Genomic DNA, 20,745 nt, shown 5'->3' with positions numbered 1-20,745 from the left:
GTCCCTATGTACAGTTAAATCTGTAAGCAAGGCCTATTCTCTTGTCCATGAGATGTACAAGTCCCCATGCATGTAGAAACACTTTTGAAATGTCAGGAAATATAAAACTGTTGCTAAAATATTGTCTGTTGACCACCGGTCTATCTCAGTCAGTTGCCCAGAATATAAAGGAGGTGACTGATGGAGATGAAAGAAATAGTCAATGGGATTATACACAGTATTTGTTACAAAGAAGAATTGAGGGACATTGTTGACCGTATTGTTGACAGTGTACTAAGTGGCAAAGAGTCAGATATGATTGTGCGAGATATTATAAATAGCACTGTTGACAATGTCTGAAAAAAAGATTACATACTGTAATAGTGAAGTTTTATCTTTGAAAAGTTATTTAAGTAATTTTTTTCAGTCGGTAAACCCGTAATTTTGAATCCCACTGCCGGAAGTGGGTCCCGCGGTCTGCCTATCTCTGTTGGCGCAAGGTTCGATAATTTTTGCCAATATAGTACGACCGAACTGTCTAGTGTTATGTTAAAGCAGCATTCGAATTCGATGGATATTCATAGGTTCATGAAACAGGAAGACGTATCGAAAATTTTCCTCTATCAGCGCTTTGCATGGATTTTTTGCAGAGCTGTCTTTGACGCTATTAACCTTTTCCATTCAAATGAGATAAGCATCGATTATGCTGGCTGCATTCCTTTTGTACCCGCGGTCCGGGTTTAAGTTATTAAAGTTCAGTTATTAAAGTTTATTCAGTTCAAATTAAATATTTGTTATCGTCCGTTCAATCACTGTTTCTTTGTCTCATGCTCGCTGATTATTCCCCATTTTACGTACCTATGCATACTGCCTAAATTATGGAATTTTGTTTAATATTCATAATATGAAGGGTCGACCACAATATAGTTCTCAACAATCACAGATGTGATATGCTTATATTATTTTATGTTTACATCCCAAATAACCTTGCGATGTCAAACTTCAGTGGGAAGAAAAAAGTTAACAAACTGAACAAAAAGTTATAAAAGCAAAATGTTACTACATTTACTGGCTACGAGTATACCCTTCAGATCTAGCTGTAGGGAGGACACATTGTTCTCTAAATATAATCTCCCCTCACTCATTTGGCCAAAGAACCGTAGTATATCTGATGCAGCCTAAATTTGCGCCAGAAGGTCGCCCTGAAAATAAAAAAAAAGTGTGTAAGAGAAAGTAACTTTTGGTAGATTTTTTTGTCTTTCACCTAAGTGCGCTATCTTTGTTTGTCAAGCCTCTCTGGCTAATTTTGTTTTCATATTGACATTTGCTGGGAATTCTTTTTTCTTCCGAAAATCTTCAAGACCCCCTCCAGGATATAAAATGGTCCACCCCTAAGCGTAAACGGCGGCAATAACTTGTGAAAACATAAGGATTGGCAGAGGACAGATATGTACTGTCTCATTTGAAATACTGTACAAAGAATGACAATATCAGACAAACACAGAATGATCCTAGACTTTACTCAACAAAAATATTTTGACCAGTGTTATTTTAATGAACTGAAGCATCAACGTCGCAGTGATTATCCTACGTATAAATTCGTATATATCAGGCGACATGAAAGGTTTGATGCGGCTCTGTTTCATTTGTTTGATAGAGTTATGTTCAGTTCTGTTGATACAGATGTGCTGTGACAGAAGTACAAAAGCACAGCAGAGGAAAGCACATTGGCAATCGCCAACAAATTTACACATTATGACAAAATAAATTCAATTTTTATGTTAAGGACATCAACGTGAAACATGTATAGGGACATAGCTCCGTAGTAAAAACGGGATTCAACCTGATAAAGCTCACAAATTTTGAAATAAAATCGGGACATACTTTCTAAACTTTCGATAATAAACCGTGGATGGTATTTTTAGGATCTTTTCGACTCGGATTTTTATTTCAGCAACGATTCAAATGGAAATAAAACGAAGTAGAGGCGAAGTTGAGCGAAGCAATTGGCAATACATGGTTCGAAGACGGTCCCTCCAGGGACCGTTTAAATTAGAACGCACCTCGGGGACAGACATTCGGACTCTCAAACTTTTACAATTCTCTTCTGATATACCACATGTGGGGGTTCATTTTAAAGCTCTTGGTAAAAGAATACTTTTCATTGGCTTAGTTTTTCAAAATTCGAAAATTTATATTTTTCTCCATAGAGTGAACACAGGGATGGCGGCCATTTTGAATTTGTAATATCGGTAAATCTTGGGTAATTTGTTTCTCTAGTACCAAAATTTGCACGGTGACCCCCTATTTTTATTCTTGATTTTGAAAGAGAATGATTGAAAGATTCCTTGAGGAAAGTTAGAGCAAAAGTTTAAGTCTTTCACTTTCGAGGTGCGAACTACCTTAAACGATAGGTATAACTTTTGACGTAACCTATATGTCTAACCTGTCAACGCTGACTACTAGTCTGTGAAGAAACTTACAGAGCGGCGTACTAACCGTACATATCACGATTTTCGAAAGTTTGATCTGGCTATCGATAGGTGAAACTTGTACACTAAAATGAGTTTTATAAATCATAATAGTTTATCGGACGTAAACTTGCTACGTATGAGTATCACCTCATTTATTTTATTTTATTTTATTTTATTTTATTAATAATGACTTCCACAGCCGAGGCCATTTATGGAAGACTGTTAGTAAAAATACAGATACAGAGTTAAAGCATGAAGACAAGACGAACAAACTTTAACAAATACTGAGAAAACAATGTTTTAAAACATTTTTAAAACCATTTAAATTTACAGAAAAAGGATCAATGTCATTGTATTCGTTTAAAAGCAAATTAAATTGTCTCGGAATTCTACTAAAAAGAGAGTCACGAACACAATTAACTCTACCAAATGGCACATGAAAAAAAGTAGTACGCCGAGTAAAAACCTTGGTACATGAAGACTAAAAAATGAAGCAAAAGCATTAACATTAAACTTTGCATTTATGCATTTGTATAAAAATATATAATCAAATATAGTCCTCCTTGATTTTAATGACTGTAAATTGTAAATATTGCACAACGAGTCAATGTCATCACTGTAAAAACCAGTAATTCTTTTATGAAGAAATGTTAAAAATTTATGCTGTACTCTTTCAATTTTATCAGACTGGTGTTTACTAATACTGTTCCAAATAACAGAAGCATATTCAAGCTTAGACCTTACCAAGGTAAAGTACAATAATTTTAAAACGTGCACACTGTTAATACAATGGCTATTCCTCATAATAAAACCGAGAGCTTTTCTAGCACCTTGAATCATGTTACTTACATGGTCACAAACATTTAATCTTTGGTCAATAATAACACCGAGATATCTCATGCTACTGACTCTACTCAATGCATGAGTGTCGAGTTTGTAAGGGAAAATATGAACATTTCTTTTCAATGAAACAGTAAGAACTTTACATTTAGTAGGATTAAGATTCAATAACCAAGTGTCGGACCAGCTGACAATTCTATCGATATCAGATTGCAGCAATAAAGAGTCATTATCCGAATCAATGATACGATAATCTTCATGTCATCGGCAAAAAGTAACGAATCCGACACAAGATCATCAGAGATGTCATTAATGAAAGAATAAATAAAAGTAGACCAAGGTGAGAACCCTGAGGAACGCCCGAAAGGACGGGAGTCCACTCAGAAAAAGCATTTTTTATAATCACTCTGTGTAGCCTGTTATCAAGATATGAATTAAACCATTTCAGATAAGTGCCCTGGACACCAAAAGAAGTCAACTTATGAAGTAAAAGTTTATGATTTATACTATCGAATGCTTTAGCAAAATCGGTATAAATGATATCACATTGTGATTTGCTGTTAACTGCTAAGAGGAGATCTTTCATAAGAATAGATAAATTAGTGATACAAGATCTACCTGAAACAAAGCCATGCTGATTAGTAGATATGGAATTGGAAACATGATGTGAGAGTTGTCTGTGAACTATCTTTCCAAAGATTTTAGACAGACTTGGTAAAATGGAAATTGGCCGGTAATGTTCAACTTTTGAACGACTTCCTATTTGAAAATAGGGATAATGTTTGCACGTTTCCAGATATCAGGAAAAATCCCCTCTTTAATAGACCTATTGAATAAGATGGTAATTGGTATAGCAAGTTCATTTGCACATTCCCTCAAAAACATATTGGGAATGCCATCACTTCCTATAGCTTTGCTGGTGCTAATGCAAAGCAACTCTTTCCTGACACTATCGACATCAATATCAATAGAAAATTGGTCGTCAATTATAGTAGCAACATCGGGAATATCAGCAGCAATATTGTTATTGAAAACTGAATTGAAAAATTTACGAAACAAATTGGCCTTTTCAAAATCAGAGCTCGCCTTTAAATCATTATTGTACGTAAGAACAGATGGAAAACCTTTTATATACGCTTACGTGACTGCAGCAATGTCCAAAACGCTTAGGATTGGTTGGTATATCATCTGCATTGAGTTAATGTAAAGAGCATAGTTGTCTTTGACCCTCTTTTTAAAGGAGGACCTAATTGATTATACCTTCCACGGTTGTGCAAGGATGGATTTTTCTTTAAAGATCTCCAATATGCTTCCTTTGTTTTCAAAAGGTCAAAAACCTCGTCATCAAACCATGGTGGAACTGGTTTTTTCGCATGGATAAGAGGAACATGATCTTTTAAAGCAGAAAAACAAATGTCATAGAATATATCACACGCGCTATTTAGAGAGTCAGACAACAGAGAACTCCATGGAATGGCATGGAGGTCGGCTTTGATGTCATCCCAGTTAGCCCTCTTGAAATTATAGAATTTACGGTGTGTCGGAAAGCCAATGGTAGAATGGTTATACGTGGGAATACTCAATGTAAGAGAAGAATGATCAGAATCAAGCAAGTTCTCACCAATATAAATTGGAATGCACTCAAATGAAGACAAAACCAGGTCAAGGATATTGTTACCCCTTGTTGGTTCAGAAACATGTTGATTTAAAGAAAAATTATTTAGAATACTGTCAATGAAATACACCTCAATGTTATTAGATGAAGTAGGTGCTGAAGGGAACGACCAGTTAATAGATGGCAAATTAAAGTCACCCAACAGCATAATGTCCTTATCATCACTGTAGACCGAAGACAGCGAGTGTTCCAATTGGATAAGCGATGATACGTCATCACTAGGAGGGCGGTAGAAAACTCCAAGGTGAAGACTACGTGTATTCATGTCGCTTTTCTGAATTTGAACCCACAGAACTTCACAGTCTGTTTCAAAATCAGGACGACGTCTTGACGAAATCGACGGTTTCACAGCAATGAGAACTCCTCCTCCTTTCCTGTCAATACGATCTCGACGGTAAACAGTGTGGTCAGGAAAAAGTTCTTGATTCTCAATATTGTGATGTAACCATGTTTCAGTGAGAACAATAATGTCGAATTTCAAGAGATGTGGAGCATAGGCGCTTGGCACATTGCTGGGATAATAATCGTATTTAATATGTAGAATGTCTATATTGAACTTGATTATTAAATAAAAGAATCACCGTACGCGATATTTGTGTAGGCCTATAGGCCTACATGTTGACTGGCGAATGGCTATGGCTGCCTGGCTCGGGCCCGGTGAACGCACTGCATAATCACCAATGTGTAGAATGTTTACATGACTTGATTATTTATTAAAGGATAACGGTACGTGATATCAATGTACATGTCGGCTAGCTTAACCGAGCGGCTGTAGAGCTCTGCAGGGCTTGGGCCCGGCTTTGGCCCGTTGTCCACTGCTGCACAGACAGGAAGTCAAGGTGAGAAAGTAATTCACAGCCCGATTTCATAAATCAGCGAAATTCACGAACTCTGAGCGTTTCCGGTGATAAAAACTGGTCAACGGTCAGACGGTTGCATAAACAATCGATCGACTGGCCTCTTTTGCCTAAAATCATACCTTACCCTATGCTACTGGCGAGAAATCGTCCTGAAATTGGCTGGGCACACCAACCCAGCGCCGGCCATTTTGAATAAGCTGCATGCAATGTATGCGCCTGTGCATACAACCCTTGGCAGATGACGTCATTGCTCTTCTCTCATATATTGGACGCGTACATTGAATGCAGCTTATTCAAAATGGCCGGCGCTGGGTTGGTGTGCCCAGCCGATTTCAGGACGATTTCTCGCCAGTAGCATAGGGTAAGGTATGATTTTAGGCAAAAGAGGCCAGTCGATCGATTGTTTACGTAACCATCTGACCGTTGACCAGTTTTTATCACCGGAAACGCTCAGAGTTCGTGAATTTCGCTGATTTATGAAATCGGGCTGTGAATTACTTTCTCACCTTGACTTCCTGTCTGTGCAGCAGTGGACAACGGGCCAAAGCCGGGCCAAAGCCCTGCAGAGCTCTACAGCCGCTCGGTTAAGCTAGCCGACATGTACATTGATATCACGTACCATTATTCTTTAATAAATAATCAAGTCATGTAAACATTCTACACATTGATGATTATGCAATGCGTTCGCCGGGCCCGAGCCAGGCAGCCATAGGTACAATGCCAGTCAATATGTAGCAGGTGCAGCCAACGGAGCTATTCATCGAAAAAGCTATTCCAGGAGCAATTTTTGAGGGCAGGGGAAATTTTAATTTTGCTAGGGCAGGGGACATGTTTTTAGGTGGTAGGGGAGCAAATTTTAGTTTTTTTTTGTAGGGCAGGGCGGATATCGGTTGATTTTCCTGGGACAGGGTTTGGCGAAAAACTTTGAGGGGCATTGTTTCCAGGGCAGGGGTTGGCAAGTTTTTTTTCGCTACAGGGCGACGGAGCTTTAAAAATTCACAGTGGGGAGGGGAAACAGGCAAAAATAAGTGGGGAGTGGGTAAAAACGAAGTTTGAGTGTGGGAGGGTAAGTCGAAAAATTTTCTGTGGGAGGGCAAATTATGAACAGCTAATTAATTACCCTCTTGACTTAAAATTAGTCAGTTCACATTACTTGTCATGCACAATATATCTTATCATAGTAAGGACCTTTTTAAAAGTGCATTGTTCGTTGGCTGCACCTGATGTAGGCCTATAGGCATACACTAATATCACGTACGGTGATTCTTTTACTGAATAATCAAGTCGTATATAGACATTCTACATATTAAATACGATTATTATCCCAGCAATGTGCCAGGGGCCTGTGATGTGGAGCCAAACTATGAATATCCATAAATTTGTTCTTGATACTCCTGGCATTCTGGTAGTATACTGATAGATTACATTTGTCTCACTCTCAGGACCAGGGTTAGGCTGTATATCACCATCAATAAGCAGTGATCTGTATGTAGCCACATGATTACTATAATACAAAACAGGAGCACCAAGCTTTACCTTGAAATGACAGAACTTGAACTGAGGAAGATCAGCAGCTTTGTCAGCACTGTGTATCTTGTTGTTGTAAAGCAGTAAAAAGAAACACACCTGAAGTTAATATTTGCATATGAATTGACCTTAGGAATTGGATGGTTCACAAGCAAAAACTGAGCCGTTCTTTGTAGATGCTAGTTGGTGAAAAAACAGCCATGAGTACAGCTTTAACGGAGGTGTTCGGTGCAAACAGTCAGCATTCACAGGATCCCTGAGTATTTAAAGATCCACGGAGAAGTTTTCATCAAAAAGTGTCACTTGAAAGCTGGTAAAAAGTCTTTAAAATCAGGAGCAGGTCCGCCTGTTACCACCATGCACTATACCAGGTGCATACTGCGCCTATATGCATGTAAGATAGATTTGAAAGTTTCAAATCTTTTCACCGCATTTTATAAACCAGTCCAATTTCAAATAGGCCTATATTTCAAATATCTCTTTCAGGTTTATAATTTAGGTTGTGACATATGTTACGACTGTCAATTTTTCATTTTATTGGGCATTTAAACATAGGTGATTCAATTGATAAAGAAGTTTTAAAACATCTCAACCTTATCCACATCTCCAAAGCAATATTATTTTGAAAGACACTGCCTTGACTATAGATGGCGTATCCTGAGAAAAGATTTAAAAACGATATTATGTCAAAGAACCGAGATATTGTTCAGTGATACAGTTTACGGTCTGCACTAAAAATCAAGTTTCGTGCACAACTGTCAGCATATCTGAACATACACCGTTGCAAAAGTTTGGTCCTCATGGAAGCGAAATCTGTATCGGCGGTGCCTTTCATATAGACAAGGATAGCAGCTTTTCCTTACATCGTGGCAGTGTTTATTTGTCACAGGAAAGTCAGTCGGCAAGTACCCGAAGTTTTCTTGTAGCACCAAAAGGTCAAAAAAGAGCGACTTTGTAAGTTTAACAAAGTACAAACTTTGTAATTTAACAATAGTACAAACTTAATATTAGAATACGAGACAACTTCACTTTATAGTCGACTGAATTCTGCAAGAAACATAGGATAATATCTTCTTTTAATTGAAAGAAAAATTTCATCATATGTACACTTGATTTGATTGTAGAAATGATGTAAAGTTACGGTTTTAGTTTAAAATAGTATAGTTTGATGGGAAAAATTGTCTGCAATGAAGGCATGTGCAATTAAATGGATATCTAAATGTTACGTATAATAGAGCGTACGGACGAAGGACTGCTTTGTTACAGTTTACAAGATTGATATCGGGTTGACAACTGTTAAAATCCTGACAGAGACGTGCCTATCTTATTATAAGAACTTAGTCTCCCATTGTTCTCACCGTTCGAGACATACTATCGAATTGTTTTGAATTGAGAACTATTGGACGTATCACTGGCAAATGTACACCATGCATACTTAGTCTACCTTTACCCTTGAACAGTACACTGCATTTGTACAATGTCTAAAATGCCCTAAAGTGTGTTTCTCATAGCTGAGCATAGACAACGCATCATTTAGGCCAACTGACAAATATCAGTATAATTTCAAGGCTTAAGTCAGGTTGATTGACAGGTACGTGTTGAATGTTTTCAAATTTCTCCGCGCTGAGTTTCCGTGGGAATGTTGTTTTGCAAACCTTAGAAAACGTAAAGTGTATGAACTAGAATGTCTATTGAATTCCCCAAATCAATGAATGAATAGATGAGCGAACGAATGAATGAATGAATAAATGAAATGCATTAAATTAAAATATCTGGTGAAAAAGACTGAATTTGATATTGATGTTGGCATAATTACAAGCTCTTAAGAATTGCCAATCCTGTAATTTCAGGTACTGTCTACGTCACTCAAATGTTCATTGTAATTCATGGAATTTCATTTGAATCAATTTTTTTCAAGTATGCTAGAGTAGTTCCAATATACCGGTAGTAGTTCTGACCCTTGGTGATATATGTGTTACACTGGACACACATTTGATTGACGTAATTTTTCAAATAAACCATTTTAAATTGCTTCCAGACCAAAAAAACTGTGATTCGATCTTGGACACAGTCATGACAGTAACCTGTGTCATATAGGAAGGTTTTGCAAACGGTGAGCCAAAGCAGGTCATGTTCAAGAGCGTGCCTTACTGTTAGCCCTCTGAGACACATTTTGCATTATGAGCTTCTTAACGTTGCTCCTATCAGTCCTATATTGGTCTCCGTGTTGCTGTAAGTCACCCAAGCCACGTGACTGTTACCAGAGTCAAAGTTCATAAACATCTCATCGACAGGTACGCGCGTCATCGGATATATGATCATATCAAACTGGTTGATACTTCAAGATCGGTATCTCAGGTGAGTCTTGGTATTTGGCGTTCGTGTCATAAGCATTATGTACCGCATTTGACACCACATTCTGCGGAAGTGACTTTGAATCAACTTTGATTTGTTTATACGAGATTCGGTCGCACTTAATTCAGTGAGTACATGTCGACATTTGCGACATTTCCGTAGTTGTTGCATTGGCTTCCGTCCAAGTCCGCCATATTTGTGTGGTTATCGTGGAGAAACATGATCTTACAGAATGCTTTTTGTGGAAAGGAACAGAATTTTGTAATATAGAGAATGCAATACTGTATGCTGATCATTACAAAATTAATGTGTGTGTCAACAATGAACAAGACATGGCACTGAGTTTATCAATATTTATAGAGCAATGGTACATTGTGAAATGAAAGTGGGTATTTGCGGGTTGAGGGTTACAGTTATTGACAATATTGCATAATAAATCTATTGTTAAACAATAAAAAGTCTTCCTCTGAATGTGTCCTTTTAGAAATATCGCGTAGGCTTATCGAACCATAACTAGTCTAACATCTCGACCCTTGTCTTTCAGCCTATCGAAGGCCGAACCTTGGTATCAGTTTTGAAAATTCATTGAACAACTGGAACTGCAGAGGTTAGGCCTTCAATCGACCATGGAGGTAGAAAGAAAGATCTTTCATTCCACCTCCATGAATCGACCAAACAAGCAACGCTGCAAGCACGTATATCCGCGAAAGGTTGATCGGAAACAATGCTATCTTTAACTCGATAAAACTTTGTACGCGACCAGTGATGACGGCTTATGTGTTTCGTTTTTTAATGAAAATACCTATTGTAGGGGGAATTACCATTTTTTCACCCACGATTTTTCACGAGTGACGAATTTGCTATACTACGAAGCTAAGTTTGCATTGTACGGTTTGAAAAATCTAGTACGGACATTGAGAAATCAGAGAAATTGAAATTATCATCATAAAACATTTTCAGTCTGCATTTGGACATACACAACCTGAATCAATTCTCAAGTAGAATGTAAAGCCACAGGGTTATTGGGCCACATGCTCTTGCGATCAGCACATTCCTGGGATAATAATCATATTTAATATGTAAGCCTAATTGAATGTGGGAAAAATCCTATGAAGCAGTAAGCGTGCTCGAGGGGCCCAAGCCCGGCAGCCATAGCCACTCGGTTATGCTAGTCCACATGTACAGTAATACCAACTGTGATTCATTATTGAATAATCAAATCATATAGACATTCTACATATTAAATATGACTATTATCCCAGAAATGTGTCGAGTGCATGTCTGTGAATTAAAACAACAGGAACCAGAATTTAATCCTTGGCTTTTTATAAGAAAATTTTAACCTAACAATCAACATTTAAAGTAATACACGAGTCTGCAAAATCAGTTATACTTTTTGGCTATAATACACTTTGGTCGGACGGGCGACCCAGATGTTGATGGCATATTACCACGTGTTGTTAATGGAAAGGAAGTTACCTGCGCACTTTTTTAGTATACTTTAAAATAACAAGTTTACCTGTGTAACTTACCAGTTTCCGTTAAGGTTGAAAAGATGTACATGTTTTCGAAGGTGAGAAAGCGGAATTCTAGCAGAAGTTCATGCTCGGCGCTTTTCCCAGATGCCATTCCACAGTTGCAATTGTGTTGCCGTTTGTTCAATATAATTTTGTATTCTGTTTGCTGCAAGAATTGTGTCATAATTCCGAACAGTGTACTGAAATCAAGACATGGAAGACGACCATAACTAACAATGGAACACCAGTATTAACATTGCAGCTTTATTAAAATGAGCGCAAAACAGTTTCTCTGAAATTATAACGGGAAAACTTAGAGTTGCATGGATGTTTGAGAGCCAAACGACGATACAATAGCTGAGACAATTAACCGCATTCGGTGTGAATTGTGGTTACATGTACGACACCACAGCGGATTTCCTTATCCTTTCAAGTCGGAAAATCGAGGTGAAAAATACAACCCCATAAGTATAAACACATATAATATTACATATTTAAATGTATACCGAGAGTACATATTTACTTACCTACAAGCATGCTAGCACGGACACCTGAATACACAGACATACAAACTCATAACATATTTACAGACAGATGATGACTTACATCATGTCATCATATAGAGAAATCGGTTGAGTAACTTAATCTGCACAAATCTATATGAAGCACATTGACTCTAATCACCAAACGTGTGCACACAGCAAAGAGACAACGGCAGTCATGCGATCTGCAACCCGTAACTCTACAGATTGCTAAAATGTATCCATGTGTTCATAAAGGTTGAATTCATACACATAATATATAATATATGCTAATTTGATGTGCGGTTTGGATTTTTTCTTTCAAGGGTACATTTTGTCATAACTTTGCTCAATAAAGCATCGTGACTAAGGATGGAAGGGTCGCCTTCGCGAGGACAGTTAAAGGCAGAGCAAGTGAAAAACAAAAGCTCAAAAGAAAAAGAAGATAGAGATGCAAAACTCTGGAGTTGTTTGAAGGAAAAACTTGCTTCGGAAATTACAAAAGGTATGTTTCATGTTCCCTCTTTACTTGTTATAGTTAATGTGCTGTCTTTAGGGTTTGACCATTTCATATATCGGGGCAAGGAAGATTTTATAAAAGATTTAAAAAAGGATGCATATGAAGAAAATTCCAGCAACAGATGCCGAAACATATAAAAAGCAGATTTAAAGTTAAGAATAAAATACATTGACAGTGACCGTCTGTAACTTCTTTTAATTTTTCGGCGTGCCATAATATTAGGTTTCGATTCATTTTTTCAGCAGACCTTCATGATCTGTTATATGATGATGAAGATAATAAATCATTTTCATTTGGTTTGTTTATTGCATTTCAAGGCCTCCGGCCCATCTGCAGAGGAGTTACACGTCAAAAAATGTAAATAAATTAAAACTTTCAAATTTACAATACAAAAATAAACCAATCCGTAATTAACAATTTCTATATCAAGGATTGTCTACATTTAACTTACAAAGTAATTCTTTTCGCAACTGACAAGCTTTAAACAGAAAAATACCAAGCTTACGCAATACACATTCATCTGTAGAATGTAATAAACGCTGAAACTTATATGTGTTTGGATGAATACAGATATCTTCAGGTAGGTACAATGATCTGATATTATGATAATTGGGACATTCCAACAAAAAATGACTCATCTTCAACTTTGTTAAAATTACATATTCCACGAAATCTTTCAGTGGAAGCTTCACCCACATGTCTACCTTTTTTATATTTAAAGGAAGGCATGAAAAACGGAAGCATGCTATTGTTTGGCAATTTTAAAATTAATAGTTAAAGAAATGTATTTCTCTGGTTCAAGGGCGCTCTTAAACTCAATATATGTACGCATTTTATTTATTTTCATAATGTTTCCCCGCCATTGTTGCTTGCAAATATCTTTTACCCTTTTCTCCAAAATCACTTAAAAACATTTCTTTGTTACCAACCTCCTGTGCCAGCCATACAAAGCCAAAACCATAAGAATATAAAATATTCTTAATTGATGTAACCCAGTTATGCCTCCCTAATTCATCAAGTTGGAAAAGCATGACATATGCTTGGCGTGGCAATCTTGAGGAGGGTAGTTCTAACAACCTTAACCAAAACTTAATACAGCGTTTCAGAGAGTACACAAAAATAGGAAATCTGCCACATTCTCCTACAACAGCTTCATTTGTTGCACTTGGTGGCAAACCTAAAAAGGCCCTACACCACTTTCTTTGAATTTGTTCAAGTTTTTCATAACGTTGGAAGCCCCATATTTCAGAAGCGTAAATCATAATTGGTAAGATAGTTGTGTCAAAAAGCATAAAATGTGTGTTACATGGCAATCCTCCAATTTTTTTTGTCGCAACAGATAGCATGGCTAGAGTTTTATTAGCTTGCTCCGCTAATGTAGAAACCGCTTTGCCCCATCTATTTCTAGAAGATAAAACAATACCTAGGTATTTAATAGGAAACAACTTCAATATTTTGACCATTCAAAACCCACTTTTCTGTGCGAGCTCTATGACCTCCATTACGAAAAACAATTATTTTTGTCTTATTAATATTTACAGCCATTGACCATTTACTGCAAAATTCACCCAAAATATTAATCAACTTCTGTAAGTTTACAACAGAGTCAGAGCATATTACAACATCATCAGCGTACAGCAGTGAAAATAAGTTGTACATATCTTGTGTTAATTGAATTCCAATGCTACCAGAGTTTTTTAACATGTCGTTCAATTCTTCAATAAAAAAAGTAAATAGTACAGGGCTAAGCATACATCCCTGCCTAACACCAGATGGACAATCAAAATAATTTGAAAGCTTAGACCCAGACTTTACACATGATTTCACATTAGAGTACATGGAGCGAAGAATGGAAAACATTTTACCTGAGACACCGAGAAGAGAAAGCTTATAAAGAAGTAAAGAATGATTCACACTGTCAAATGCCTTTGCAAAATCAACGAAAAGGCAATAAAATTTCCCACCCCTTACACTCAAATATTTTTGTATCATTGCGTGCAAAACAAAGATATTATCAACTGTGCTGTGATCTCTTCGAAAACCCGCTTGACAATCAGATCTTAATTCATTGAGTTCAGCCCATGATGTCAAACGCTCATTTAGAATTGAGGTAAACACTTTACCAAAAACATTTAAAAGAGAAATACCCCGATAATTACCTGTATCATTTCTATTTCCCTTTTTAAACAGAGGAATAACAACACCTATAGCCCATTCTTCGGGAAAATAACCAGATTCAAAAATTCTATTAAACAAAACGTGTATAAAGGGAATAGTAACATCTGCTGAAAATTTCAAAAATTCTCCAGGAATGCCATCAACTCCCGGTGATTTACAAGATTTTAATCTTTTCAGACTCGATGCGATTTCCTCAATAGAAATACTCTTGTTCAAAATATCGTCATCTTGAATACTGGTCGATGACGTGTCCATGCCATGTAAGAAATCATTTACAGTGTGTGTAAGATTTTCATCCCCTGAAACTGTGTCACCACATTGCTCATATAAATTTTTGAAATAATCATACCATTCCTTTAAGCTTATACTATTTGCATTGCACTGCCTACGATTCATGCACGATTTTAAAACTGACCACACATCTGACGACCCAGTCTTAAATGCTTTGTCAAGTTTCTCTTGAACTAAATTTTGGTACACCCGTTTCTTGTTGCGACATGTTTCCTTAAAGTCTTTCTTTGCTGTAAAATAGTCCCCCAAAGCAACTGTAGAATTTGAATGTCTGAAAATTTTTAACTTATCATACATACACCGTTTTTTTGAAACACAAGTGTTGTCAAACCAGTCAGGCTGCTTGCGTTGTTTACCTTTCAAATCTGACTGTGTACACTTCATGTCCTTTCCCGCTACTTGCAGTGCTGTTGTAAACTTAATAATAGCTGTGTCAATATCTAAGAAGTTATCTACAGAGTCATTTAAAAGAGTTTTCACTTGGTTTGAGGAAAGATTTTCTAAAAATACATCTCTGTAATTTTCACACCATTTGAAACGAGCAAGCTTTGTTGTGTTGTCATCAGAATCATTATCAAGTTGACCTACAAATGAAGACTCAACAACAGAAAATTTACATGACAATGGCATGTGGTCTGATTCTGTGCGAGATAGTATTTTGAAATCAACCAATGAGTCAAAAAGTACAGTCGATAAAATGACGTAATCAATAACACTTGCACCGGCATATGAAATACTCGTGAAATTGCCATCTTTATCTCCACCTGTTCGGCCATTTACAATGTGAATACCAGCTCGTTTGCATATGTCAATCAATACTCTACCTGCCGGTGTTACAACGGTGTCTTTGGAATGTCGAGGTGTACAGAACGTATCTGAAATATAATCTAAATTATCTAGCACTGGAACATGAATGGTTGTGTCGTCAATGATGAAATCGTCAAGATGGCCGGTTCTCGCATTGAAATCACCTGTTAAAATAATTGGTTTTTCGGAATCTACAGAGTGCACATTGACTAAAAACTCATCCAGGTTCTCAAAATCAACAAAGGGATTTTCAGGACGAAAATAACAGCAACCGAGAAGGACTCGTTTTTCCAGAGAAAATGAAGCCAATGGAAATTCAAGAAAAACACAATTTTTCACATCACAATGAATACGGGTGACATTTCTAATACATTTGTTGACATAAATCGTCACACCTCCACTTGCTCTACCTCTATTTGAAAATCTTACAGCGGGGAAAGAAAATGAATTGTAGTTGGAAAGAAAATTGACATCGTCATCCTTCAGACAAAAAGCTTCCATAACACAAATTGTATCATAAGCTTGGAAAAGTGATACAAAATCAGGATTACATAATTTTCTTTCAATCCTCGGATATTCCATGCTAACAGTGAATATAAATTTTGATTACAGCGATTACAGCTCTGACCTTGGCCACAACCTTAACTGGGCAAAGAAGCAGTAACTTTTACCGTGCGTTCGACGATTGATTTTCTTCGTTCACGCTGAAAATATGCTTACAGTCCGAATCTTTGACAATAAATTTATCATATTGAAGGTGCGCTTTCAGTTTGCTATTTCAGCCACGAGTGAACGAGAATGACTCCATAACTTGGATCGAATACCATGGACTCGTCTTGTAAAATCTTCGCTGATGGTAATGCTACTGCCCTTTAACTTGAACGCGTTTCGGAGAACTTGTTCCTTGTCTTTGTAACCAGCGAATCTTGCAACGATAGGCTTGCAACCGCGAACAGATGGCGCGTTAGGAATTCGGTGTACGCGTTCAAAGACAATATTGCCACGTTGCTCGAGTTGATTTTCTACGATATTCTTAACTTTTTCTTCTGACTCTTCCCAACTTTCGTTGCCACGATCTTGAGGAACACCAAAGAAATTAAATTACTTCTCCTGCTTCTGTTTTCAAGGTCGTCTTTCTCTCTTCTGATATCGTTGATAGCTTTCTTCATGTCGTGAGAGTCGATTTGAGCGGGCCGGTTACATTTTCCCGATACCCTCAGATCTGTTAGCGCTACCATCGAAAGAATCACTGCTATATTTTAAATTTTCTAGTTCTGAAATTCTGTCCGACTCTTCCTGTAGTTGCTCCTTTAAATCGTGTATATCCTCCTCGATGTTATCAACTCTCGATTGTAAAAGTCCGAAATTGTTTTTCATTACCTTCGTATCTTCTAAAATTGCGTCAAGTTTCTCATGAAGCGACGAAACATCTTCTTTTGTAGCAAGATCTGCTGCATGGCGTTTAGGTGGACCAGGGTTCCGTTCAACACTGCCTGCTACAACCAGCAGTGCCACAAGACATACCTTAATGGCCAGTAACATGTGGCAGTTGATTAGTGGTATACGCAAAGCGGCCATGTTTGGTGACTTCTTATGGCGAGAAGGCGCACCACCAGCAAAACATCCAATTTCCGTCTATAAATTTCTAACTCCGTCCCCATATTGGACCATAGGCCTTTCTATGTTTTAAGCTTTCCTCTTTGGTGACTTTTGAGTTTCAGGAGCAAACCAATGCGAAAATAACGGATTTGTGACGGAGCGGTAAACTTGACGTCCTCGCAGCGTGACTGCTTACGTAATAAATCATACTTTTCCATTGCCATTTATTTAACATGTATATACCAAGGTTTTCACTTTGACATTTTTAGTAGTCATATTTATTGTGCTTCTGCTGTAGCTTCTCCTTCTCGGCCCCGAAAGCATGCAGCTAGCTCAGCTTGTCCAGCCTGCACCGGATATCCTATGCCCACTGTTGTTCTTGACTAAAGGGCCAGATTAATCAAGACTTGTTAACAAATGTTTCTGTTCCCGCACCCAGACCTAATGTTAAGGAAGTCCATAATGCCTTTCAAACTTTAAACACAGCATTTCCAATGTAATTACATTACGGTTACACAAGGGCACAGGTATTTTCCGTTAAAATTAAATGACTTGATACGAACATTTACTGAACGATTCTTGTTTTTTTATAGCATGCATATGTCATGGGATAAACCAGGTCCTGTAAATTCCAACTAAAATGATCTCAAAAGACTCTATTTTAATTTGTAATATTCACAATTTTCTGTCACAATCCCTCTTGATATCCCCAGAATTATAACGTTTGGAGTCACTTAGGTGCACATTATTCCTCTCCCCTCAATGCCTTGTTCAGACATTCAAATACTTTTGGAATGCTTCTACTGCCTTCAACAAACCTAATCGCTATAAACAGTGGTAGCGTCGCATTCATGAACTGGGTCCACAATGATTTCTTTAGTAAACATCTCTACTGCATCTGTAATCTTACTGTGGGGAAAGTTTCCTTCTGTTCCTTTTCCACTTTTCTGTGGTAGCAGCAGTCGTTTGCAAAAAAGGTTCGATTACATTTTGTGCAGCCACAGTTCCTCCGTCGGAACTGTAGTACATCGGTAATGATGTCCGATGCGCTTCCGTTGTGTCATGTAAAGAAAATTACTACAACCAAGAGAAAAGCGAATGCCGTCAGTTGTCAAGAAAGAAAGAATGAGAGTCTTTCGGGAGGGATGGTGAAATATGTTGCTAGAATCGGCTAAACTAGAAAGTCAACTCCAAGTATAGAGCAGTGAGAGCTGTAGTACATCGGTAATGATGTTCCCCTATCCATCTTCCCAGCCAAACCATATCAAATGGTCAACTCCTTCCTGGGTTGAACACATTTGCCCCTGTGTCTGACAATGCCGTATACAAGGCGGAAAGAAACAATGAAATTCATCGACAAACAAAACCTGACTGAACTCAGTAATTTCAGTTCAGTGCTAGGATGATTGTAATATGGAAATAGAAGATTTTAGTACTTCGACATATAAATCGTTTTCTATGGTTGATTTTTCGGTTATGTGGGTTAAGTCTGGTTAACACTTAGTAGAATGCAAACCAACTGTGCACATCAATTTCGCAAACATTTCAATACTTTTCTATCCGTCATTGAGATATAAACGAAGTGACAACACCACTTAATGGCTTTCATAGTTTTCACAACGAAATCAAAGAGGCATGTCAAAGGATAAGTGATCTTTCTCGGTACTATATTGAACATTTACGACTGACTTTTGTATGATCATTTCTGATACAACTGATACAGCGTTCGCCTCGAGTCCATCGAGCTGCAATAAGTATTGTATAATAAATGTTTCTATATAATTTTTCCTAACTGTTCCAGGGTTTTCTTAGTTTCTTAGACATTTTGTTCAGATTTCTGCACACAGTAAGTGAGGCTACCCATAATTCCCCTTGATTTGTTCACTCAGACATTTTTTGCAAAAGGCTTTTTCAATTTCATCAGTTTCTTAAGAATTTTTAACTTATAATTTAAGAATTTCAAGACTGTTTGTTAAAACATGTTCCAAAATTATCGATTATGTTTAAAATTGAAGAACAAATTGAATAATAAGTCGATGCTTGTTGGTGCTAAAAATTGTACGTTTGTCAAGGTTAAGTTATCAGCAACTGAGATGGTCTCATCATAACACCTGTTAGACATGCAAATTTCCTTTGTCGTGAGCATTCAAGAAAATGAATACCCTTTCTTTCGTCAACTCAGATGAAACTTATTCTCTTAGTTTCCTAGAAAATATTGTGTATGGCTGTCAAAAATCTATGTCGACAAAATTACAAAATTGCTATCTCCTCCGCGGAAAAGGGTTGATCTTCTCATTATTCACAGTGAGAAATCAGAAAATTATGATTATCAGAACTATGTTGCCAGAATTTTGAAATATGGACCGAGTTGTTCTGCGTACAGAAGAAATTTGCTTCAGTTCAGTCCGTGATCTCCGTGTGTACAGATCATGGAGAATTGTGGGTAGCCTCACTTACTGTGCTGCATACTACTTACATGGCTGCATTGCCTGACACAAACGGCAAAAAACAAAAGCCTGACCTGCTAAATAAAAGCTGTCATGTACAAACATGCAAGACCTTGCGAATAAAAAAACTCTACTACGTCAAGCTGAACTTGTTCAAACATGTACGTGCCCGGAGTAGTATCAAACACTTTTGCTCGGTGCCCTCTGGGGGTTATTTTTTACCCTCTATCACATGGCAAGCGATTTTGGGCTAATTTACAGAATGTATCGCGCGCGCGCGCGGCACACACACACACACACACACACACAAACTGTATTGAGAGTTTTTCTCTGATACTCGTTTTTTAATGACTTTACCCGTGATATTAAAACAAATTAAAACTTACAAATCATAAAATAACTACTCTGGAAACTGTGGTATAATTCCCCATATAAAACGCTTAGTCCAATGACATGGTAACAACGGCAAGCCAAATTGATCAAAGCCAAACTTTATAAGTGATTTTATGAACACCTATCCCAAACAATAGAAAGACAGCACATTTGGTATTGTTTTGGACGGAAGGGGTGCTTTTTTTCTGTTTCAGATGCTGTTCGACGCAAGTATTATGATGTCCTTAGTTCAGAAGAATTTGAAGAGGCGTGGGAAATTCAGAAGAAATGTAAAGAAGCACTTGGTCAGCGTTGCAAACAGTTACGCCAGAAAGATCGCCACCGTTTGTTGTAATGAAAAGAAATGTATTTTGATTTTAATTTAGTTGCTTTCTATAAAAAAGTTGCCAGCTATCATGCTCACTTAATTAATGAAATGAATAATGCATTTTGAGTTTGAGTGTTTAATTTATAAATAAACATATTACTAGCCATTCCTTAAAGAGGCACTCCCACTTGGTAACATTTTTAAAACACATTTTTTCATGCCAACGGTCGATATTTGACGTGGCGACTGCGCGCGGATCGCGAGATATCAATAAAAACGTGATTTCCCGAGCGTATTTTTCACATCCCGAAGTTTTACGATCGTTTCTGATTTTGACCCGAAATTCCCCGAAGGTTTGTTGTTGTGCTGATTGACGATATTCTAGGGAGTCTATAATAAGTTCGAACGACGCAATGAATTTACTTCCCACTGCAAAGACTTTATATACAGCATTA

General features: G+C 37.3%; 1 long non-coding RNA gene across 1 annotated transcript; it reads left to right on the top strand.

The window, feature by feature from the left end:
- Positions 1-9,638: 9,638 nt before the first annotated feature.
- LOC139120047 (uncharacterized) lies at positions 9,639-20,449 on the top strand. The gene is made up of 4 exons (XR_011549026.1): positions 9,639-9,713; positions 10,255-10,317; positions 12,075-12,253; positions 20,178-20,449. It is a non-coding gene; the product is annotated as an uncharacterized lncRNA (long non-coding RNA).
- The last annotated feature ends 296 nt before the right edge of the window (positions 20,450-20,745 follow it).

Source organism: Ptychodera flava, chromosome 20 (genome assembly GCF_041260155.1).
Source record: "Ptychodera flava strain L36383 chromosome 20, AS_Pfla_20210202, whole genome shotgun sequence".
In the NCBI taxonomy this organism is placed as follows: Eukaryota; Metazoa; Hemichordata; class Enteropneusta; family Ptychoderidae; genus Ptychodera; species Ptychodera flava.
The sequence above is the reverse complement of the archived record's forward strand: the minus strand, read 5'-3'. Positions and strand labels throughout refer to the sequence as shown.